We start from the raw sequence: 25,441 nt of genomic DNA, 5'->3' as shown, positions 1-25,441 counted from the left end.
TTAGGGCAGCGGACTCGCGGTCGTAATGAACGCGGTTTCGATTCCCAGACCGAGCATTGTGAGTGTTTATTGGGCAAAAACACCTAAGCTCCACGACTCTCCGGCAGAAGTGGGGGTGAACCCCGCTGTATTCTTTCACCACAACTTTCTCTCACTCTTTCTTCCTACTTCTGCCACAAAGCAGAGGAACCATGGTGTAACCCACTATGGTGGGGTAAACTTTCAGACCCCAGTCTAGATTGCGAATCCTCTGTACCCCAGGGTGCTTCAGCTCTCCACTCGTTAAAAGCCACCGTTTACGAAATGAGGATAACAACGTAGCTTTCGCGCCCGTGCAACCGCCAGTCTATCGCGTGTGGTGGGTGGATCTTCAAGTTGCCACACGCATTCTTAGTAGCTTAGAGTAGGTTCGAATTAGAGATTATTCTTTGTGGATAATGGCATGTGTCCTGATTGGAAGAAGAAGAAGAAGAAGAAGAAGAAGAAGAAGAAGAAGAAGAAGACAAAAGTTATAATCACCATCCTCACTGTCCAATTTCAACGCAGTCTAGTCCAGTGCTACTCAAGGTGGTGGTCCGCGGGCCAGTGCCGGTCCGCGAGCAATCATCTGCTGGTACGCGGCGAGTTTCCAGAAAGAAACTTTATAAAATGCTTATCTAATATTGTATTATTTGTTTACAAAATATATATATTACGGAGATGTACTTGCATAGCAAGTGACCTGATCTGAGATCATGTGCTGGAACGAAAACTATTGCAGCGTGGAAGGTGTTTATAAGCCATTTAAGAAACATCAACATTTAAACTTCAACATTTAAATTTAATTTGTCAAAATATTTTCGTTGCTTTGAGACCGCGACCTGTTCACTGACAACTTTTATTATATTCATTATATATATTGTTTCCAGTATAAATTAATATTACTAAGAAATATTACCGGTCCCTGGCACTTTGGAAAAAAAAACTGCCGTTACACCACATCAGAGAGTTTGAGAAGCACTGGTGTAATCTATTACATTCATGTGTTAACTGCAATGCGATGTCAGTCGATATATGACTACACAATTGAACTAAAAAGTCTAACTACAGAAAGTGTGAGCCAGCAGGTCACAGTAGACTGGAAAGGTGCACCAATGCCACAATGTAAACTAGATTTGTGCCAAATGCAACTACTTTTAGAAATCTCTTGGACATTCTCCGACGAACCAATTACACACATGTTAGAAATTATTTTTAAAAATTAGCTTTATCTTTATGCCGTTGTTTTAATACGAGAAATCTTATCACAGAAGCTTGAGTTATCTGTTATTTCATTTTTTTTTTCGAGAATTATGTAAATAGTTCATTTTTAAATTGCATACTGCTTATCATTCTTCTTCTCTTCCTTCTTCCTCGTCTCTTCAATGTTTTCATTTCGTTCTCTTTCTTCAATTATTTTTTCCTTTTCTCTGCCTTTCTTTACTCCGCCTAATAGCATTTTTTTTCTTCTCTCCTCCGTTTTCTCCGCAAATACTTAAAAAGTTTCTTACACCTCTTGTTGTTATGTTCCAGAAGTATATTTGAAGACTTCCATATTAAATATAAGTCGCTTAGGCGTGTCTTGAAATGCTTTACTAAAAATAGACGCGAGAATCAAGCTTACAAGCATTTACCTCTATTGCGCTCTCTCTCTCTCCCGTTCGCAATTCCTCATTAGAAACCGGAGGCTTCAAAAGACTGTTTTCCATTTTCTCCGGGAATGTTCGTCTAGTAACAGTTAAGTAACATAACAGTACAGTCGATTGGCTCAAAGGCATGGGTTAATTACCGTTTGCGTTTTATTCAAACAATATCCTCTAATTACCTAATAAAATGATAAACAAACAAATAAATAATCATATTTAAACATTAAAAGCATTGGCGGCAATATGGTTTGCCTTTGATTTTTCGCAGAAAGAGATTTTATTTATTTTTTTATGTTTTTATTGTATTATTTGTGACATACAAGAAGACATCAAAGTAAAAGATAACATTTGTTTTATTTATTCGTAAGTATATGTGCGTGCGCGTGCGTGAGTGTAGATAAATAGACAGCAAGAGAGAAAGAAACAAAGAGATAGAGGGAAAGGAAGAGAGACAGACATGGAAGTACAATCATACTTTCACAGTTTTAAGCCTTTATTACTGACAACAATAATAACCATTTGCTTTTCTATCGGATGAGCAATAAGAATGCATCTTAAGGTTTAATTACATTATCACAACACCTGTCTCCTTGATATTCGTAGCAGGGTTCTTTAGTTTGTTATATAATATACCTGTTGTGGCTGCCCCAGTGGTTGAATATTAGCTTTCATTTCCAATCAACTCATTGTTATTATTGTTTGTTCTAGAGAGAGAAAGAAAAGGTGCCATTCTTCTTCTAATTGAACCTAACGACAGAAGAATACCTGGGTGGCTTTTGTAGGTGAACGGTATTCGAAAATATAACTTTACGCCTCGTTTACAGACAGTCATGGAGATATTCTATTTCATGAAATTCTATTCCTTAACAGTTAGCAAGCAGCGAGTAGTAAGTGCCACCTGCCTTCTGATAATAAGTTAAATTTTACAAGAAATTTTAATCAAAATATAAAAGGAAATATATTCCGAAATATAACAATATCTGTTTCAACACACGACTTCACATAAAAAATCTTGCACAACAAATATTTAAACGTATTAAAAGGAAAACGTATTTGATTTAACTTCCCAAACATATTAACATACCGTCTTCAAAATTTGAAATTATTGCATACTACTATCAATTTTCTTATTATTTATTATAATTGATTATTAATGCTAGAGTGAAAAGCATAAAAAACAAACTATTTCTGAGTCCCATGACTAAAGACTTTAATTATAAGTTCTTGTAAAATGGTAACACAACCATAGCCCCTCAAACTAACATTTCTTTATTCTTTAAGGCAGCATTTCATCCGTCTGAACGTTTTGAGTTTAAATTCCACCGAGGTCGATTTTGCCTTTCATTCTTTCAGGGTCGATAAAATAAGTACCACTCGGGTACTGGGATCAATGTAATCGACTTGATTCCTGTCCCGAAATTGCTGGCCTCGTACCAAGATTTGAAACCAATATTTTTTTATCTTTAATAGCTTCCTTAATAACTTCCTTAAATCTACTGAGCACCGTAAAACACATCGAAACTACGATTTAGTTTCACTTTCACTTCAAATCTATTTTTTCTTCCAAACTGCATTCGTATTTTGTTAAGACAAACCATTAATTTTCTTACTTTATATTTTATCATATTATATTATATTATAATAAATTATATCATATCATATCATATCATATCATATCATATATTATATTATATTATATTATATTATATTATATTATATTATATTATATATTATAATCTACTGGTTTTCGTTGATAGTCAATCTGTCTACCTCAGTTTTGCTTAAAACAGCCAAATTCTTTCCGAACCTTCCTTACCCCAATCTCTCCTCCTGTTCATTGTTTTTCTTCTCCACTTTTGGCTGTTCTCCTTCCCTGTTATTTGTCTCTGTTGTTTGTTTTCGTTTTATCAACCATTTTGTATCCATCTCGTCACTTCTAGTCAGCTTGATCCTAATGCTAGAATTTGTTACTGACGCATTTAGAATCTCCGTCATTCCAATCCTTTCCATTCAGTTGTTCAACTGCTTTTATAATTTGATTCTTCTGTACGGTCACAATTACTATATATGGCGTGTGGGTATAAAGTAACAAATGAAGTCCAGCTTTTGTCTGTGATTGGATAGGAAGCAATCGATTCACTGTAATTTAAAAAGTTCATTTTAATATTGAATCACTTCTAATCATTTTCCTCCTTTAATATACGTACTATGTAGTATGTATGTATGTAATGTGTGTGCTTGTATGTATGAATGTATGTACATATATTTACATGTTTGCATAAATGTATGAATGGATATATGTATGTATGCATGTATTTATGTATATATGCATGTATGTATGTATATATGTATGTATGTATGTATATATGTATGTATGTATGTATGTATGTATGTATGTATGTATGTATGTATACGTATGCATTTTTTATGTTGGTTACATAACATAATTAGAATTGGTTCCTCATTTCGGTATTGTATAATCTGTACTTCATATAGTTTTACTGACTCTTTAAAAATGTTCGAGATTGCTATGCGATCAAATAGAATTTTATTTTTAATTTGTTTCTGTTGGTTAAAGATGTTGGTCTGTGATATAGGCGATTAAATCTGTACAGTATATTTACTGATATATATTTCACCGAATGCAAAACTCAAGCTAACTGGAATATTTCTAGATAATGATAAAGCAATGAAACAAAAAATATTGTAAAGCATTTCAATGAATGTTGCTCCAGTTTATACCAAGTCATATTGTTGCAGTTAGTCTATTTGTTCTTATTTGCTGAAGATTTCTGAAAAGAATGAAATAGTGCTATACATGATAACAGCGAACTAGAAATTATAGAAGCTTAGTAACAGAAAATATTTGAATATGCGTACTGTATGTATCTTCTCAATCGTAATCTCAAAGATCAAATTTCTACCCCCCCCCCCGTCTCTAATTGTGAGGGGATAATTATTTCTTTTGTATCAAGAGGATGTTCAACCATTTCGGTTCTATTATCTTTTGATGTTTGAATCAGATCCAGAAACGTATTCTTAACAATATCTCGTGTTTATTTCTGTCTATAGATTCCTAGACACCGAAATTCTTAAAATCTTAACAATAGATAAACACTTAAGTGTTTTTAAATATATTCATTCAATGTAATTATATTTAACTGATAACGGAATCTAATTTCAAAAATATCCACTTGTATATATATATAAATAAAAAATTATATTTAACAAAGTTATTCGTATAAAAAAATGGCGAACAGTAATGCTTAACTATAAAAACGTTTACTTGCAAAGCAAAACTAAAAGAAATGTTCGAATAAAATTATATAATAATAATTACCTATGAAGCAGCCATAAAAACATGGTGATAATCCCAGATATTTAAACGTTTCTGAAAACAAGCGTATGCACATACACGAACACACACATATATATATTCACGCATAAACAGCAGAGAAATTCTGATGCGCCGTAATGCTTTTAGATAAAATTCATTATTTTCAACAACATAGCAACATTCCAAGCAATAATTTCATCCGACATTACAATAAGTGTTGCTCCAGGTTAAATTAACTAAGTCATCTTGTTTTTGTTAGTTGAAATTTGTTTCTATTTGAAGTGAACTGTTGAAATATTTTCGTAAGATTAGATGCGTTTGAGAAGAATATAAACATGAATATCTAAGAGTATTGAGATTCCTCCTCCTATTCTTTCTCTCTCCCAACATATGTATGCATTTATATACATAATCATACATACATACATACAAACACACACATACACACACACAAACACACACCACACACACACACACCACACACACACACACACACACACACACACATATATATATATATATATATATATATATATATTAGGTTGTCAAGAAAGTTCTTGCGGAATTTTAAATTTTGGTTTTAAATTATGTATTTTCAAATTAATTTTTGTTAAATTACTTTAACTTTATATATCATTCTTTTTGAATAATTAGGCCATTTTTTTCTGGAACATTGAATATAACATGGACAAAAAGCAAATTCGCACAATTTTCTTATTCCAGTTCAAGCTAGGCCGAAGAGCTGCTGAAGCAGCTCACGATATCAACGATGCGTTTGGCCCAGGAACCACTAATGAACGTACAGCACAATGGTGGTTCAAGAAATTTCATAGCTGTGACAAGAGTCTTGAAGATGTTAAGTATAGTGGTCAGCCATTGGATGTTGATAATGATCAACTAAGAGCCTTAGTCGAAGACAATTCACGCACAACTGTTCAAGAGCTTGCTTCTGAATTAGATGTAACGTATACAATTTCCAACCACTTGAAAGAGATCGGAAAAGCAAAAGTACTTGGGAAATGAGTGCCGCACGAATTGAACGACAACCAAAAAAAAAAAAAAAAAAACCCTGTTTTGAAGTGTCGTCTTCCCTCCTTTTACGCAACAAGAACGACCCGTTTCTCGACCGGATTGTGACTTGCGATGAAAAGTGGATTCTTTGCGACAACCGGCGACGCTCCGCTGAGTGGTTGGACGCCGACGAAGCTCAACGGCACTTCCCGTGATGTATGTATGTTTGTATATATATATATATACAAACATACATACATCATACATATAAGCGTACCTAGAGACATACATACGTAAACCTAGAAATTCTGTATTTTTCGAAGATAGAGCAAAAGAAACTGAGACGGGTTCTCCAAATTCAATCTGTTAGTGGCTCACTGAAGACTTGTAAGACATTCTGAGATTCTTTAGATGAATAGATGCACACACTTGGATGTGTGAATCGACAGCTCAACCAACCAACCCAACCACATATTTACAAACACCGAGAACTCTCTTAACTCATAATGTCTTGTCACTTTATTAGCGACGGCTTGAACTTTCTTAAGAAGAACATAAATAAAGCAATACACACGCATGTACGCACTTACATGCATACTAACAAACATAACTACATATATGTATGTATACATACATACAAACGAACATATATACATGCATGCATAAATACATACATACACACACGCACATGCTTATCATGTATATAATTACACGATCACATATATTATATTTGACATGATATTACGACTCCGCTCTTAACATAACAAACTGAGCCTCTATTTGATACCTATTTGTAATCCAGCTCGTGTGATGTAGTATAGAAGAGAGCAAGGCTTACAACAAAAACAATACTGCTTTAACATCCTCTATTCTTAGTTCAATTATTAATATGATATGTTTTTGCATCTTTTCTCCGTAGTGAAAATATTGAAAGATTAACGGTATTATGTTTCATAATACATCCCAAACCTTTGTCGTCAAAAGCACATAACCATCAGAACATTTGTTGGTCACTTACAATACCTCTTTATTTGATATAGCCACCGTGTTATATATATATATATAAGGATCAAAGGTGCTTCACGAATCATTGGTTCATAAGGCGGGTTTCCAGGTTTCTGTGGTGAATTACACATTTTTGCCGGCTGAGTGAATCGGAATAACGTAAAATTAATTGTTGTGCTCAAGATCCCAATGCATCACTAGATCCAGGAATCAAAACTACAATATTACCATCATAAGTTTAACACACTAACCACTGAGTCATGTGTCTTCACATACATACATACATACATACATACATACATACATGCTTACAAGTACGCACGCATGCATGGTAAAGACTCCTTTTAGCTATGAATGACCATGGGATTGTACCTAGAAAGTTCCCCTCAGAGGCACAAGTCTGGACAAGGTTGTTTATGGAAGACCAGCAGTCACCCATACTTGCCAGCCACGCCTCTCCGCGCCATCGATCTCATCCAAAGGAGAGACAAAGGTCAATACAGCTAGGCATCAGTGACGCCGCCACTCATTTCTACAACTGAATGAACTGGAGCAACGTGAAATAAAGTGTCTTGCTCAAGAACACAACACACAGCCCGGTCTGGAAATCGAACTTGATCCTAAGCTCGTTGCTCTGACCACACATACACACACAAGCACACAGCCGTTTGTATCTATTTATTTGCCGGGTCAAGCTTAAATGAAATATTGAAAACACCATTAAAAACTAGTTTTAAACAGCAATTCATATCCAAGTCAGTACTTTATTTTATCGAGTCTATATGATAAAGTCAACCCTGGTGAGATTTGAACCCGAAACGTAAAAAGCCATAAGTAAATACGGCAAATAAGTTATCCCTACCACCCCCTATTAATTCTATCTTTTACTGCTGACCTGATTAATTGACCCTCATTTTATGTAATACAATATATATTAAGAATACTAACAAGAATATTTCATAAATAAAAATGTTTTGTGGAACGAAATATAGAAAAAGAAAAATTAAATAGTTTACTCTGGTGAGATTATTTGGAATATGATACTTGACCGCCCCCTGAAAAAAAAATGAAACGGAAAAAGAAAAGAAAAAAACAGATATCCTATTTTCTCACCTGTTCAGATTTCTTAATTCTGAATCAGAATGGAAAAAAATAATTTATAAAGATATTTGATAAGCCATTCCAACTACAAAATGGTATTTTGAGTATATTAGCTTTACTAGTGTTCAGTATTACAATTTCAAAACAAATGGAGTTTGTTTTTTTAATAATTCTTTGGTGGATTTTTTTTTATCGTAACACAATTCCTGTCGACGATATGAATGAATACATTTCAACTTTTATTCGCTTTATTCGTTGTTCTGCAACCATGTTGGAGCACCGCTTTAAAGGGTTTAACGAAAAAATTCCCGTTTGGTACTCATTCTATTTGCGAAACCGCTAATTTACGGCAAATTGCCCAAATTGCCGAACAGTGGGGACTGAACCCGCAACTATGTGGCTACAAAGTGAGGTTCTTAACCACTACACATGCCTGCGCCTAGTGTCAATGATAATCCTTCATATTTCATTCATAAAAAAATATTGCTTTCACTTTTTTTAAATAAGAGATATTCGTTTTTAGGCTGCCGATATATATTAATCCTAATTTCCCAAAACCGAATAGAATGAGATTTAGCAGCAGAAGTCTTTTTCCTATGTAAGGTCATAAGAACTTTCACACTTACGACCTTTCCTTGAAATATCATAGCTGCAAATTATTCACTGGCGTTTGGGTTTACTTGATAATGGCTATATCAATTACATACTCGTTAAATTAATCAGTTTCGCCTCATTATTTCTAGGTATTCTGTTGATTTTCTTGCGTCTCATCGGGAAGCCTGCTAATGGTCGACTGGGACTGATACATCAGTGAATACCTTAAATCTAACAGATTCATCTCCCTAAACTAAATTGCATAACCTAATTCCTCTCTCTCTCTCTCTCTCTCTCTCTCTCCCGCTCTTTCCTCTATCCTTCTCTCTCTTCCACCCTTCGTTCTATTATTCTCAGGTGCTTAATGAATGTCTGCAAGTCATTCTCTTTTACTCCTCTGTTTTCTTCATCTTCATCCTTTATTCCAAAGTGTTTTAGCTTCTTCTTATTTGTTTTCTTTTGAGGGGTTTTTTTCTTAAGTTTTTGTTCTTCTGCTTTTTGGCTGTTTATTTTTTTTCTTTCCTACTTCATTCTTCACCGAAATATTTTGATTGCCGTGTAATAAGTGCTAAGTTTCTGGCGAACCAAGCTCGCAAGCCAGTTTCAATTAGCAATTGTACCCATTTCTCTTCGTTTATGTCATTAATATTCAAGGAAAGTATATTAATTAATTAATTGATTAATTTATCACAGAAATCTACTTTCCCTCCTCGTTGAAAAAACAGCTTACTCCACCTAACCAAAGAAAACAATGTTTTAGTGTGTAACTGTGATAAGATGACTTTCATACTTGATGTTGTACTATATTTTCGCCGGAACATTTTAGGAGTTCGACTCCGGATCTTTTCGGTTTTTTCTAGCGGTGTCATATGAAATTGTCACCCATAATTATGATCCTAGTATCGATCTATTGCATTTCAATCTGTTTTAGGGTTAGGGTTAGTTAGGGTTAGGGAGAAGTGTATCTTTTTTTCTTCAGAAATGTAAATAAACCCAATCTGTTTCTTAAACGAGGGACATATTCATACGGCACAGAATGGGTTTTTTTACCTCAATAGACGTCAGTGATTGGTTGAAATTGCAGAAATTGAAGAAAAAAACAACAAATATCTTACAAACAATAGAATTTTCTCAATAAAGCCAAGAGAAAAAGATATCAGTATACGAAGTTTAAAATTTTTTAGTTACCTAGAAATTATGTTAAAAACTGCCGTTCAAACCGAAAAGATCCTCGACTCCTCTAAGTTCTCAGTTGATTTCAGATTTCCAAGGACAATAAAATAAACCATTTTTTCTAACGTATGCACAATGCCTCAAATCTGGTAGCAGTAATGTTTGCCGATCATATCGATCACAGTACTTGAGTCGTACATTATTTTATCGAAAGGGTGAAAGGTATTGTTGACCTCAGCAGGATTCGAACTCGGAAAATAAAGAATTGGAGAATTGGAACGCATAGAGGAATGCGTTTTATGCGACGCTTTGACAATTTTGCCACTCTAGCACCCTTACCTTTTACTGGTTTCAGACATTAGTTCAAGCCCACGCTGGGTCACCGCTTTGCAGAATTTTAGTTGAACGAATCGACCCCATTTCTTTAAACCTGGTACTTATTTTATCAGTCTCTTTTGCCCAGCCACTAAATCTTGGGAATGTAAAGACACCAACACCGATTGTCAAGTGGTGGTGGATGGACACATACACACTCATAAATAAATAAATGAATAAATATATATATAAATATATATATATATACCACGGTTTCTTTCAGTTTCCAGCTATCAAAACCACACAAGGCTTTGGTCAGACCGAGGCTACAGTGGAAGACATTTGTCCAAAGTTCCACGTTGTAGGACTGAACCTGGAGCCATGTGGCTGGAAAGGGAAAATCTTACCACACAGCCACGCCTGCACCTTAATAATTGTTTCTATAAAGTAACAAAGCCTAAGATTTGGAAAAAATTAGTTTTAAAATGAATCCATTATTTGACTAATACTTTATTTTTGTGACCCTAAATGAATGGAGAGCAAAAACTAGCATCGATGGGTTCTGAATTCAACATGCAAAGTGTCATGACAAATACTGCAAGAATTTTGTGATCCTCAATTCCGACGGTAAAGTAAATTGTAATAATATATTAGAACTAGTTCAGCAATATTTCACTCAATATTGTATAATGAAACAGTTGTTGTGAATTGTGAACCCCACCTGTTGTCTTCTGGGCTGGATCTGCAGTTTATGTTGGATTGGGTATCGACTTATATATGTACTATCTATGTGCAACCTACGGAATGGTGTGCTGTTCAGATGGAGGATTAAAAAGACATGTTAAAAGACTTCATACTGTAGCACCGGTTCGTTCTGCCAGGAAACACAACTGTGCATTATGCAATAAAATGTGCAAATCTTTAGCAGGGCTCAACAGTTACATAAGGGCCTCATATTGCATTATCAATAACTCATTTCAATGATTCGTTCTAGCAATGGTTGGTTTTGCTCATATACGAGAAAGCAGCCACTATACATATATATGTGTGTGTGTGTGTGTGTGTGTGTGGAGGCGCAATGGCCCTGTGGTTAGGGCAGCGGACTCGCAGTCGTGGGATCGCAGTTTCGATTCCCAGACCGGGCGTTGTGAGTGTTTATTGAGTGAAAACACCCAAAAGCTCCCCGACGCTCCGGCAGGGGGTGGTGGCGATCCCTGCTGTACTCTTTCGCCGCCACAACTTTCTCTCACTCTTTCTTCTGTTGGCCTACTCGCTTAGCCAGCGGAGTGGCGTCATTTGAAGGCTAAAACAATGCGAAGCGCATTGTGACCAGCGATGTGTAGCAACATCTGATATCCTGGTCGGTCACGGTGATCATGGTGATATATATATATATATATGTGTGTGTGTGTAAGATTGATGTGTGTCTATATGTACATACAGTAGATTCAGTACTAAGTACCCACCAGTCCTCGTTAGTGAATGATATTTCAAGTTGAATTCAAAATTGAGTTTCAAAATTTTGGAATTTCGGAATAAAATCTGGTCAGTCGGAATTCAAATTACTATAACTGAAAGTTTGCACTGACAAGGAACATCTTTATAGTTTCCATACATAAAAAGGCAATTATAATCTTTTTTTTTTTAAATACACGTATTTCTTTCTTTAATGTTTTTTCCTGCTTTTAATCCAGGTAAACTTGACACGATTAGCTGCCAAACTTTGGAAGTTTGATGCATGACTGGTTGCCAATGTCTGACAATTTGCCAAACCTGGCTAATATTTGCCAACGCAATTGCTATGAAATCTGCGAGAGCCATCGAAAGATCTTTAATTTCTATAAACACGTATTTACATAAACCTACACAGATGGAGGCTTAACATCTCTCGTATCTCTAGAAGCATCTCAAGAGGGAAAAGCAGACACACTCAGGCACCTGCACACACGATACCTATTTACATAAAATGAATTGAAGGGTCTTCATCGCTTTCGGCGATGAGTATTCCAGCCATTCGATCGACAGAACTGCGAATTACAGTGTAAGTGGTTCGGCAATCTATATGCACTTGTATACTCTTAGCGTAATCCCCATGTAAGATCAGCATGAGACTATGAGATAAGGTTGACCTTTTGATTTACAAGTAGTAAAGTTTATCTGGCGGGCTTCCATAATTTCTATCTAGCTTCAGTTTCAAGGCATGCGTCGATCCGAGTCTATATATATATATATATATATATATATAATTTGCGGTTGGACAGTTGTCTCCCCTGTCAGTAAAGAGAACATGTGCCTCTGTACCTAAAGTGTTCTTTGACCCTTATTTCTTGCAACGGTGGAGCTCCTTGCGCTCTTCGCTACATTTTAGTAACTGTAAATTATTTCCTTTTTGGTTTTGAAGTGTCTCTAGCCACCTTTATTATTTTGTGCGTGTATGTGTATGTGTGTGTGCGTACACGTGTGGGTTGGTGTGAGTGGGTGTGGGGACAGTAGAGACTTATAACTATGTGTGTACTTCAGCTATACCTCAATGTATCCGGCAACATTAATTCTAAGACCTCGTGGAAAGATATGACGCTACTCACCATCACAGCTAAAGCCATCACAGCTGCTGCAAACTTATTGCGCATTACCCTGGAAACACCAGATGTAGCTGTACAGAACTAACTATTATTTCTCCTGTTAGACTTTTGGTGTTCGTTGAAGTTTTTCTCATCAGAGAAGAACCAAACTAAGCCATATTTATGATGGGTTTTAATTTTCTTAATCGCCCACCTCTCATGGATCAAGCGATTCTTCTATATCATTGCAGAAAAGAATTAGCCGTTCCTAATTACATACGTCCAGAATCGAGAACCCCCGTGAACCACAGTTCTGAAAGTCCAATCAGTTACCTGAAGTTCTTTGGTGAATACCATCATTGATTTTCTGGGTTCATCATTGATAATTATTGGGTTGTCCGGAAAGTTCATGCCGCTTTATAGTAGCTTAACTTTCAACTTATTTTAGAACATGGTTCAGTCCATAAAATAGGATTTCACTACACCTCCATTTACAGCACAGTTTAAGCTATCTTTTCGTGGAAGAAGATTTATGTTCCTATAACCTGTGTTAATTCTGTAACCCTTTAAAATGGAAGATGAAAAAATTCATTTTGGGCACTAGAGGCTTTGGGAACCAGACAAAAATTGCTGCAGATCGGCTGGGATGTGTTACCCCACCCTCCATATTCACCAGATTTCCACTTATTCAGGTCTCTGCAGAATAGTCTTAATGGTAAAAATTTCAATTCCTTGGTTGACATAAAAGATACCTTGATGAATTCTTTGCTATGAAACCAGTTCAATTATGGGAAGAGGGTATTTTCAAGTGAAAGGAAAGATGTACAACAAAATGGTTCATATTTGGTTGATTAAAAATGTAATGGCAAGTATTCATTGACCTTTTCTTTCCTTTAAAAATCGGCACGAACTTTCCGGACAACCCAATATTTCGAGCCTGTTTGATGAAGTGCGGTGTTTTTATAGTTTCCGAATGGCTGGCAACAGGTATATAGTAATGACAAAACCAACGAGACAAATAAAAATGCACCTGGCATTCTCATCGACGCTGCTGAATGATTTTCCCTGCCGCTGATATATTTTCAGCTTTTGAACATAAAACCCCAATAGGAATACTATTTCCCTGACGAACAGCACAGTTAATTTGCCTTTCGCAATGTATCTGCATTAAATATAATACGCAGATGGCTATTGTAATTTAACATGCTTCTATTATATATAACGTATGTATATATATATATATATATATAATATATATATATATATATATATATATATCCACACACATACACACAGACACATACTGCGTGGTTATATTTAGTGTGAAGTTAATTATCTCCCTTGTGTTTCTCTCCGTGTTTTTGTAGATGCACGAGCTCATTCAAACGTAGATTGCATCGAACACAGTTGCTAAACCACCTTGTTGTTTTTACCAGCTTGGTAAATGGCAAAATGAATTGATATTTTGGCCAAGAAACCCTGGGAAGCTTTTTATAATAACAATAATGAGTGCAATAACAACAACAACAATTATAATAATAATAATAATAATAATAATAATAGTAATAATAATAATAATAATAACAATGATTTCAAATCTTTCCCTCAAAGGCAGCTTGTGAGGAGGGGTTAAGTCGATTACATCGACTCCAGTGTTTAACTGATACTTATTTTATCTAAAGGATGAAAGGTAAAGTCGATCTCAGCCGAATTTGAACTCAGAACGTAGCGGCAGACGAAATACCGCTAAGAATTTCGCCCGGTGTGCTAACGATTCTGCCAGCTCGCCGCCTTAATAATAATAATAATAATAATAATAATAATAATAATAATAATAATAATAATAATAATAATAATAATAATAATTATTATTATTATTATTATTATTATTATTATTATTATTATTATAATAATAATAATAATAATAATAAATGCCCTGATGCAGTACCAGGCAGTGTCTCCCATGGCTTCTGATCTTAACTGATTGGAAGTGTTACCATGTACATTGTTTTGTCTTGGTATAAAAGATGGGCTACAACAAATATTCTGCTCAATACCACAGATTTGCTTGTCAGTTGTTTGACCTTAACCAGTTGAGCATGTCCCTTAGTGGCTGGCGATATGTGCATCTCTGATCACGAGCAGAAGTAGTGGGGGAGCATCATAGCCATGTGTTGAGAGGAATTCTTTGGGGTTTGAATAATTCACCTCTGGAAACATGGGTGTTTCGTTCAACATCCTTAAACAATCCTTATTCAGGGACCTTTTGAGCGGGATGTGTTACTCGACCAGAAGAAAACTCTAACTGGGCCCCACCTGCAAGGTCGTGTGTTTTTTATCTTGATATGAGATCACCATGTCCCGCACATATAGTTGTGATGCATGTGTCTGGTGTACCCTTATCAGGCGGGTAGTCATGATGGGTATACTAGGCTTCGTATATTTTACCCCAGTTTCACTTTGATGGCATGCACTGCTCTCCCACTCAATAATAATAATAATAATAATAATAATATAATAATAATAATAATAATAATAACAATGATTTCAAATCCTTGCCACAGGGGCAGCTTGTGGGGAGGGGATTAAGTCGATTACATCGACACCAGTGTTCAACTGATACTTATTTTATCGACCCCGAACGGATGAATGGCAAAGTTGACCTCGACGGATTTTGAACTCAGAACGTAGTGACGGGCGAAATACCTATTTCTTTACTACCCACAAGGGGCTAAACACAGAGAGGACAAACAAGGACAGACAAATGGATTAAGTCGATTATATCGACCCCAGTGCGTAACTGGTACTTATTTAATCGACCCCGAAAGGATGAAAGGCAAAGTCGACCTCGGCGGAATTTGAACTCACAACGTAGCGGCAGACAAATTACCGCTAAGCATTTCGCCCGGCGTGCTAACGTTTCTCTCAGCTCACCGCCTTCTTTCTCTTAAGACATACGAAGTACCTCTAAGCATTTCGCCTGGCGTGCTAACGTTCCTGTCAGCTCACCGCCTTAATAATAATAATAATAATAATAATAATAATAATAATAATAATAATACACACATCAATACGTATATGTGTATAGATAGATAGATAGATAGATACATACATACATACATACATACATACATACATACATACATACATACATACATACATACATACATACATACATACATAAATCTTTGTATAGTTATTATTTCGTGTGGATATAAGTATTCATTTCGGTATGGACAAGGCACAGAGATACAAATCAACTGTACTCATAAACAACTGTACATTTACAAAGATGTACACCTTTACATACATGTATACATAAAACGTTGTTTCTGAACTCAGCCAGATAAACAAATATAACTGATGGTAGTTACATTTCAGTATCTGGTTACGAGAATCGGGATGCGATGAAAGAGACTCTCTTCTTGATCACAAATCCCTTGTTTAGACTCACATTTACTTTTATTACTAATACCTTTGAAAAATTGTAAACAATATTAAGTTCCCATTCCTCCATTTTTCCAGATTGTGTTTCGAAATACCAAACACAAGCTGACTTACGATAATCCTCAAGCCGGTCTATGTCTGTGCGTGTATGTGTGTGTGTTTGTTTATGTGTGGGTGTCTGAGCATGTGTCCGTATGTTTTCGTCTGATAATCATAAAACTCGCGCCTCGAGAAGGGAGGTAACGTTTATAATAAACCATATATTCTACGAAGTACATTGTGTTCTGTCTTCTTCGTTCGTTAGAAAGATCAATATCTGAATACAATTTATGTGTATATGTACACACGTATACACAAAAATAAGCATATATATATATTGTTTTTAAAGGTAGAAACTTCGGGTTTACGTGAAATTTTTTGTGTAATATATAAATATATAAATGGAGTTTAATGCATGTGTAATTCAAATACTTTTACTTCCGACACATGTTTCGAAGATATCACTGATATTATTTCAAAGGAATAAATGGTGTGAAACAATGTAATCTTCTCTTCAGGGAAGTGAGAAATGAAACTCGTCAATGAGACATTTTAACAGAAAATGATGGATATGTATAGTGATTTACTGAACGCTATTAATATTGTTTGAAAAAAACGTTATATTAATAGCGTTCACTATACATATCCCTCATTTTCTGTTAAAATGTCTCATTGACGAGTTTCATTTCTTCACTTCCCTGAAGAGAAGATTACATTGTTTTACACCATTTTATTCGTTTGGAATAATATCAGTGATATCTTCGAAACATGTGTCGGAAGTAAAAGTATTTGAATTACATCTGCGTTAAACTCCATTTATTTATTTATATATTATACAAAAAATTTCCGGTAAACTCGAAGTTTCTACCTTTAAAAACAAGGAGTTACAACCTCTTTACTTGTGTGATTTTTTGCTACCCTGGTAACTATTTATCTATTTTTTCTGTGTTAATTGTTAACAAGGGAAAAATACACACATCTATATATATATATATATATATATATATATATATATATATATATATATATACGTGTCTGTATTTTTTTATGCACTCACACACATATATATAAACTACCCAAATCCTCCTAGCTATTTCAGCTCGTGCTTAATTTAAATAGTGATTGTCGTATGTTTTCATATTGGCAGAAGAATGTGGGGATCTAATTATCTGTAGTCAATCATCCATGAAACATGTAGAAATAATCTCCTTTATTCTTCTATATGCTGAGCGAGTAACAAAATATAGTTTCATCTTCCAAAGCAAGGCATTAAAAACATCCAATTACATAAATTTTATCTTGGATTTTCTAATATATGCTGCTTGTGCATAAAATATTTATTAATTATTTAATCACACCGCCAATTAATGCACCATATGCAAATTATTGTCGCCATGACGGCTAGGTTCGGTTGTGTATTTGATTTAAATAACGATTGCTATCAGTTCTCTGCATAGGCTGGAGATTAAGTTGCACTTATCTTCTTGTGAATAATTAATCCACGAAGCCTGTCAGGGTCATCTCCTTTATTTTTCTGTATGCAATTAGAATAACATAACGTATTTACATGTTTACTTTCCACAGCTTGGGTGTTGACTGTGGTGTGACAGCATTTAGTTTATCTGAGATTTTCTAATACACGATCTTTCTGCCTAAAATATTATATTGGGTTGTCCGGAAAGTTTGTGCCGATTTATAGTAGCTTAACTTTTGACTTATTTTACAACATGGTTGAGGCCATGAAATAGGATTTGATTACACCTCCATTTAGATCACAGTTTAAGCTGTCTTTTCGTGGAAGAAGATTTATGTTGCTATAACTTGTGTTAATTCTGTAACCCTTTAAAATGGAAGATAAGAAAGTTCCATTCTCGGCACTAGATGCTTTGGGAACCAGACAAAAATTGCTGCAGCTCGGCTGGGATGTGTTACCCACCCTTCATATTCACCAGATATTGCTCCTTCGGATTTCCACTTATTCAGGTCTCTGCAGAATAGTCTTAATGGTAAAAATTTCAATTCCTTGGATGACGTAAAAAGATACATTGATGAGGTCTTTGCCATAAAACCACCTCAATTCTGGGAAGAGAGTATTTTCAAGTTAAAGGAAAGATGGAGACGCATTGTGCAACAAAATGGTTCATATTTGGTTGATTAAAAATGTAATGTCAAGTATTTATTGACCTTTTTCATTCCTTTAAATATCGGCACGAACTTTCCGGACAACACAATATAATGTTCTCTACGTTGGTATACATATATATATATATAGTATATATATATATATATATATATATATGCAAGTATGTATGAGTTTTAATGATTCGCAAAGCTATGTAGCTTTACTTTCGTGTCTGGTAAACTGAAAATGTGTGAAAATCGTGACAAATCTGATCGTCATTTGAACTCCTAGAACCTCTCAGGCATTATATTATACGAACCAGCAAGGAAGCATCTACGTTGTAAGTCGATCTGCTATGAATAGAAGTCAAATCTGTCTCAAGCTTTAGACACCTTATTTAATTAAAGATGATTTGGGCTACCTAGCCTTTGGTTATTGATTTGTTCAATCAAAATTGACCTGGTACATATATATGCATATGTGTGTGTGTGTGTGTGTGTGTGTGTGTGTGTGTGTGTGTGTGTGTGCATATGTGTATGTATATATATATATATATATATATATACATATATATAACACTGCCAGATCAGACTGGAGCCTGGTGCAGCCTCCTGGCTTCCCAGACCCCGGTCGAACCGTCCAACCCGTACTAGCACGGAAAACGGACGTTAAACGATGATGATGATGACGATGAGGATGATGATCATGATGATGATATATGAGTGAAATAAATGCGCATGGCCTAGTAGTTAGCGGTATTTGGCTCACGCTCAGAAGGTTGTGAGTTCAGTTTTTGAACCGGGTGGCTTATTGCATCCTTGAGCAACTCCTTTCATTTAACGTTGTTCCCGTTTACTTAGCTGTAAATGAGTACCACCTTGGATGTTAGAGGTTCTCTCTCTCCTCTCTCTACCTCTCTCTCCCTCTCTTTCTCTCTCTCTGCACCTCCATCTCTCTCTCTTTCTGCACCTCTGTATATCGCATCCTGGATGTTCTGATGGGTCAATGATGAGGAAAACGAAAGAGTGTCTATATCTGTTCACATAGGTACCTAAAACAAGGTTACTAAGTCATAATCGTTCACAAGAGACAGCTAGCTGCATTGGATATGAATTGACTACGCCATTATTGTATAATGTGCCAAAAATCAGAAGCCATTATACAAGCATAAAACATGTAATTTTAGAAATATTCACAGGTGTGCCGTTAATACCGTTTCTTAGGACATTATTTGCTACAAAAGCAAAGTGCAATGAATTCAGTCGGTAAGAAAAACTTTGGCTATCTTTGTGCTTCAGAGGAGCTGGTGCTTCAAACAAGGTAATATTAAATCCGAAGGAAATTATTTTATTTTCTTGTCCATGAAACAGCACAACGCAATGTAGGTGTATTATGAGATTTCGCTTCGTCGGCAAATATGCAACTTCTTGTACAAAGCAAATGATTGCTGCAGTGGGATGTTGCAACCATCGTTCCTTTCCAAAGCGTATTAACTATGAGAAATGCGAAATGAAATGATTTCCACTTGGGTCAGAAATTATATTTGCATATAGAGTCGAATTGGCAGCGGTTTATCTTTTACGCTAATCAAATAATTTCGGAGGATATTTGGTTTGGTCGAAATGACAGAAAGTAAATAACTGATCTTAAGCTGTTTAAACAGTAATAAATCCATTCGAACGAAACTAGCTCGTGTTCGGGTATTTTCTTTTTATTTTTTATCTGATAGGACTTCTGTTGTCATAATATCATGGGAAGTCTACCAGTTACTGAAATGTTGAAGAAAAGCCATGATAAACACTGTGGTTTTATATTTTACTTTCCGTCTTTATTTTACCAACAGATATATTCTGACAGATGCAGCGTGGTTTCCGAGATGTAAATATATCAAGTTTTAATTGACTCGAGAGAGGCAGAGCAAACGAAAGGGAAAGAGAGAGGAGAGATTAGGAGAGAGAGTGACGAGAGAGAAAGGACGAAAGACAGAGTGGAAATTTTCATATTTAGACTTGAATTCTCAAAAACATCTTCATATTGCCTGACATAGAACGTTGGCATCAAGAGCAAAAAGAAAGAGAGATTTGTTGGCCCCGTGCCGCAGTTCATTAATTGATAAACAAACCCAATTAAGAACAAAAGACTGCTGCTCAACAATTGAATTAGACTAAAATTTCGTTTTCCGAAAACAAAAAAAAATCAACTATCATTTTAAGCAACGATCTTGTTAAAACAGCTTAGAAAAGCAGCAAATATACTACGACATATTTAGTAATTATGACTCTGAGGAATAAGGGCGTCTACTGGAAAATGCCAAGTGATAATATGGTGTTTCTGAAATGTTGCCAAATTTTCCTTGTCGGATATATGCAGGTCTTTCCCCTAATCCTTGGCTGGTTTTGGAATGAAATTCCACATTTAGGTTTACTTTTTTACACTTGAAGCTAAAAGCTATACCTACCGGCATTAGCCAATTTCCTCTGATAAACATGACTATTTGAGCGTGTATGTGCGTGTATATGCGTTTATGTGTGCGTTGGATGTTTATAGAAAATGTATATATGAATACATCCAGATTAGTGTAAACATGTGCGCGGACTTTTATGCATGTATGTATGCATGTATGTATGTATGTATATATGTATGTATGTATGTGTATATATATATTATATATATATATATATATATATATATATATATATATATATATATATATATATATACATATATATATATATATATATATATATATATACATATATATATATATATATATATGTATATATATATATGTGTGTGTGTGTATATGTATGTAGGTATGTATGTCTATCCTTTTAACCTCTCGCTGTCACTTCTAATCACACACACTCCTACACATTTGATATTAATCTACATTCCGCACTCCATGGCCGTTTCCAGACCCCCATTCTCATTTTCAACTAACACTTCCTGCTAAGTATGCATGTCATTCATGAAAATAGACGTGAAAAACTCCCTTGCAAAAGGATTTCGACAACCTAATTTCATTAAATAGCCTAATAACTTAACGTCTCATGAGAAGAGACCCACAACGGCACAGTTTCACTGTTCACAAGTAACACATGATTAAAAAAAAAACCAACGCTTTTCAGATAACACATACAATCATACAGTTGTCAAATAATGTTTCGAACAGCCAATATTCCTAAATATAGTTTGGATTTTTTTAAACCACATAATATCCGAAAGACTGGGGATTTTACTTAAAATAAATAAACATAATGTAGGAGTGGCTGTGTGGTAAGTAGCTTGCTTATGAACCACATGGTTCCGGGTTCAGTCCCACTGCGTGGCATCTTGGGCAAGTGCCTTCTGCTATAGCCCCGGGCCGACCAATGCCTTGTGAGTAGATTTGGTAGACGGAAACTGAAAGAAGCCTGTCGTATATATGTATACATATATATATGTGTGTGTGTGTGTGCTTGTGTGTCCGTGTTTGTCCCCCTAGCATTGCTTGACAACCGATGCTGGTGTGTTTACGTCACTTAGCGGTTCGGCAAAAAGAGACCGATAGAATAAGTACTGGGCTTACAAAGAATAAGTTCCGGGGTCGATTTGCTCGACTAAAGGCGGTGCTCCAGCATGGCCGCAGTCAAATGACTGAAACAAGTAAAAGAGTAAAAAGGGTATGATGAATTACAAAAGAAAAAAAATACACCCGTCAAACTTTTCAACGTCAAATAATAGTTCGGAGTTAAGAGTTTAATTATGCATGCATAAATACTAGCTGCTCACATATCATTAACGGTGGACTCATAACGCTATATTGTGAACCGCTTAAAAAAGGTAACACTTAAAAGACAACACTTAATAAACTCATCAAACGGTTTCCACAGCTCGCTTACTGAGACGTTATGTCTTTGCTTTCACTCTTTTATCAGTACTGCAGCGGTTTTTACTATGTAAAGTTACTCACTATGTGCCATAGATACTCTTTTACTCTTTTACTTGTTTCGGTCATTTGACTGCGGCCATGCTGGAGCACCGCCCTTAGTCGAGTAAATCGACCCCAGGATTTATTCTTTGTAAACCTAGTACTTATTCTATCGGTCTCTTTTACCGAACCGCTAAAGTTACAGCGACGTAAACACACCAGCGTAAGTGGAGGGACAAACACAGACACACAAACATACACACACACACACACACACACACACACACACACACACACACACACACACATATATATATATATATATATATATATGTATATATATATATATATATATATATATATGCATGTATACGACGGGCTTCTTTCAGTTTCCGTCTGCCAAATCCACTCGCAAGGTTTTGGTCGACCCGAGGCTAAAGTAGAAGACACTTGCCCAAGGTGCCACGCAGTGGGAATGAACCCAGAACCATGTGGTTGGTAAGCAAGCTACTTACCACACAGCCACTCCTACGCCTAAACATTTAATTCTAATCACCTCTGCAAGACCAGTTATATTTATTTTAACTCACCCTTCGATCCCTTTCTGAACATTGTCCCCCATTTTTGCTCCCCAAATACGATCCGTGAATAAAAGAAGACCCCGACCATCGTTTCTCTTTTAGGCTTCCAGCAATAAGGTTGCCATTTTTCCACTATCTCTCAGCCTACGACGGTCACCAGTAATTAACTAGTTCTCAACCAAACTGCAACTCTATCCCATAATCTTCAGAGTCTCGACCCCCTTCGCCATTGCCATTAACCTTCCTATTTCTAATGTTATTTCTTAAATGTAATTAAATGCTAAATTTAACCACTTTCGGCTGAATCTTATGCTAACTTTTAGCTGAGCCAATTATACTCGGCTTATCTCTTCTTAAATCTCGATTCTCCCCAGACACAAGCACTTACATATATACATACATATATACATACATATATATATATATAATATATATATAATATATATATATATATATATATATATATATATATATATATGTATATATATATGTATATATTATGTATATATATATATATATATATATATATATATATATATATATATATATACATGCATACATACATATATAATATATATGTATGTGGATATATGTCTATATATATATATATATATACATATACACATGTATGTATATATGTATGCATGTATATATATATATATATATATATATAATATATATATACATGCATACATATATACATACATAAGATATAAATATATATATATATATGTGTGTGTGTGAGTGTGTGTGGGGGGTATGTCTATATATATATATGTATGTGTATACACGCACACACACACACACATATGTACAGACACATGTGTGTGTGTGTGTGTGTGTGTGTGTGTGCGTTGTTAGTATGGAAAAGCAAAATGTGACCTTCACCGTTTTCTGAAGAACATCTTTGTCAAAACCACGGCACAAATGTAATATGGTCGATTTCTCAAAAATGTATATGCGTCATGGCGGTAGAAATGGTTCTAAGCTGGAAATCGAAAGATCCACTCTCAAAACTTTACACCTTTTAATAAGGTGTTTTCTTCTAGACAGAACGAGGCAATACAACTAATACTAAATAATACTCTCCCAAAAAATTTCAATTAAATCAATTATTATAAACTGACTTACCGTATTTGATGGCCTTTTTTATTTACTCAAAAATACCTTTAAAACCCCACCTGCCTCCAATGCACTCAATGTAGGCTCAAAACGCTATGTACGCTTACAAAACGTGCGCTGCCATCTATTGGTGAACAATCGCCTACGGTATGTTTATATTGAATGTGGATGCAATAAATTGCTTATAATTACCGGTAATAACAAAGTTATACAGGTAAGTGGAGGAATTAAAGCATTATTTTAGTGGTAATTTATTTTACAAAAGTATAGCCTAGGCTTGGGTGCCTCCTATTCACTCGCACATCTTATAGGCCATCAAATACGGTAAATCAGCTTTCGGACACATAAAGAGTGTCAAAAATGCTCTTTTTTCTCTTCAAATTATTGAATTCGAGCAAAATGAAGGTTTGTATTTCATGAGTTATCAATTTAAATGGCTTTTATCTTTTACTTGAAAGGGTCTGGTCATACAAATCGACTCCATAACTAATTTTTAAATCGCTACAATGACGCACACACACGCATATAAGTTTCTTTATTGGCCACACAGGGCTGCACACAGATGGGGCAAATTACAAGGTATAGCTTTTATTTTGGGGGATGAAAAAAAAAATTGGCGTAGGTTTTCGATCAAAAGGGATCGTAAAAGGGAAAAAAGGAAAAAAAGATAGATAGATAGATAGATAGATATAGATAGATAGATACATTTTTTTTTAAATAAGTAACTCTCTGTATTAAATTTTTATCGTTCATAGGATCATTCTCAAGGTGGCTTCGTCATTCATATGTGCCATCCTTGCTACATTCACCCATAGATAGATAGATAGATAGATAGATAGATAGATAGATAGATAGATAGATAGATAGATAGATAGATAGATACATTTTTTTTTAAATAAGTAACTCTCTGTATTAAATTTTTATCGTTCATAGGATCATTCTCAAGGTGGCTTCGTCATTCATATGTGCCATCCTTGCTACATTCACCCATAGATAGATAGATAGATAGATAGATAGATAGATAGATAGATAGATAGATAGATAGATAGATAGATAGATAGATAGATAGATAGGCAGGCAGGCAGGCAGACAGACAGACAGTCGAAGAACAAAAAGATGATGGAAGAAGACGATGTTCTTCCGATATCGTAAACCTTGCCTTCCGTTATATGTGTTACTGAAATTCTTGAGTAGCAACAATAATACAATAAGGAATGAGTTTATTATATTCTGGACGAGAGGCGAGAAGCGATATAAAATGTAGAGTAAAAAAAACATGGCCGTTACTCAGTAGAGTAACGGTTACGTGAACCGTGATTTCAGCAACTGTTTAGATTCCTATTTTGGAGGCTCAATGGCCCAGTGGTTAGGGCAGCGGACTCGCGGTCATAAGATCGCGGTTTCGATTCCCAGAACGGCGGACGTTGTGAGTGTTTATTGAGCGAAAACACCTAAAACT

The 25,441-nt window shown here is 35.3% G+C and overlaps 1 long non-coding RNA gene across 1 annotated transcript; it reads right to left on the bottom strand.

Moving 5' to 3' along the window:
* Nucleotides 1-833: 833 nt before the first annotated feature.
* LOC118764068 lies at nt 834-24,268 on the bottom strand. The gene is made up of 3 exons (XR_004999856.1): nt 24,042-24,268; nt 16,890-16,895; nt 834-845 (listed from the first exon to the last, which is right to left on the bottom strand). It is a non-coding gene; the product is annotated as an uncharacterized LOC118764068 (long non-coding RNA).
* Nucleotides 24,269-25,441: the final 1,173 nt, after the last annotated feature.

Source organism: Octopus sinensis, linkage group LG7, assembly GCF_006345805.1.
Source record: "Octopus sinensis linkage group LG7, ASM634580v1, whole genome shotgun sequence".
Classification (NCBI taxonomy): Eukaryota; Metazoa; Mollusca; class Cephalopoda; order Octopoda; family Octopodidae; genus Octopus; species Octopus sinensis.
This window is presented reverse-complemented; position numbering and strand designations above follow the sequence as displayed.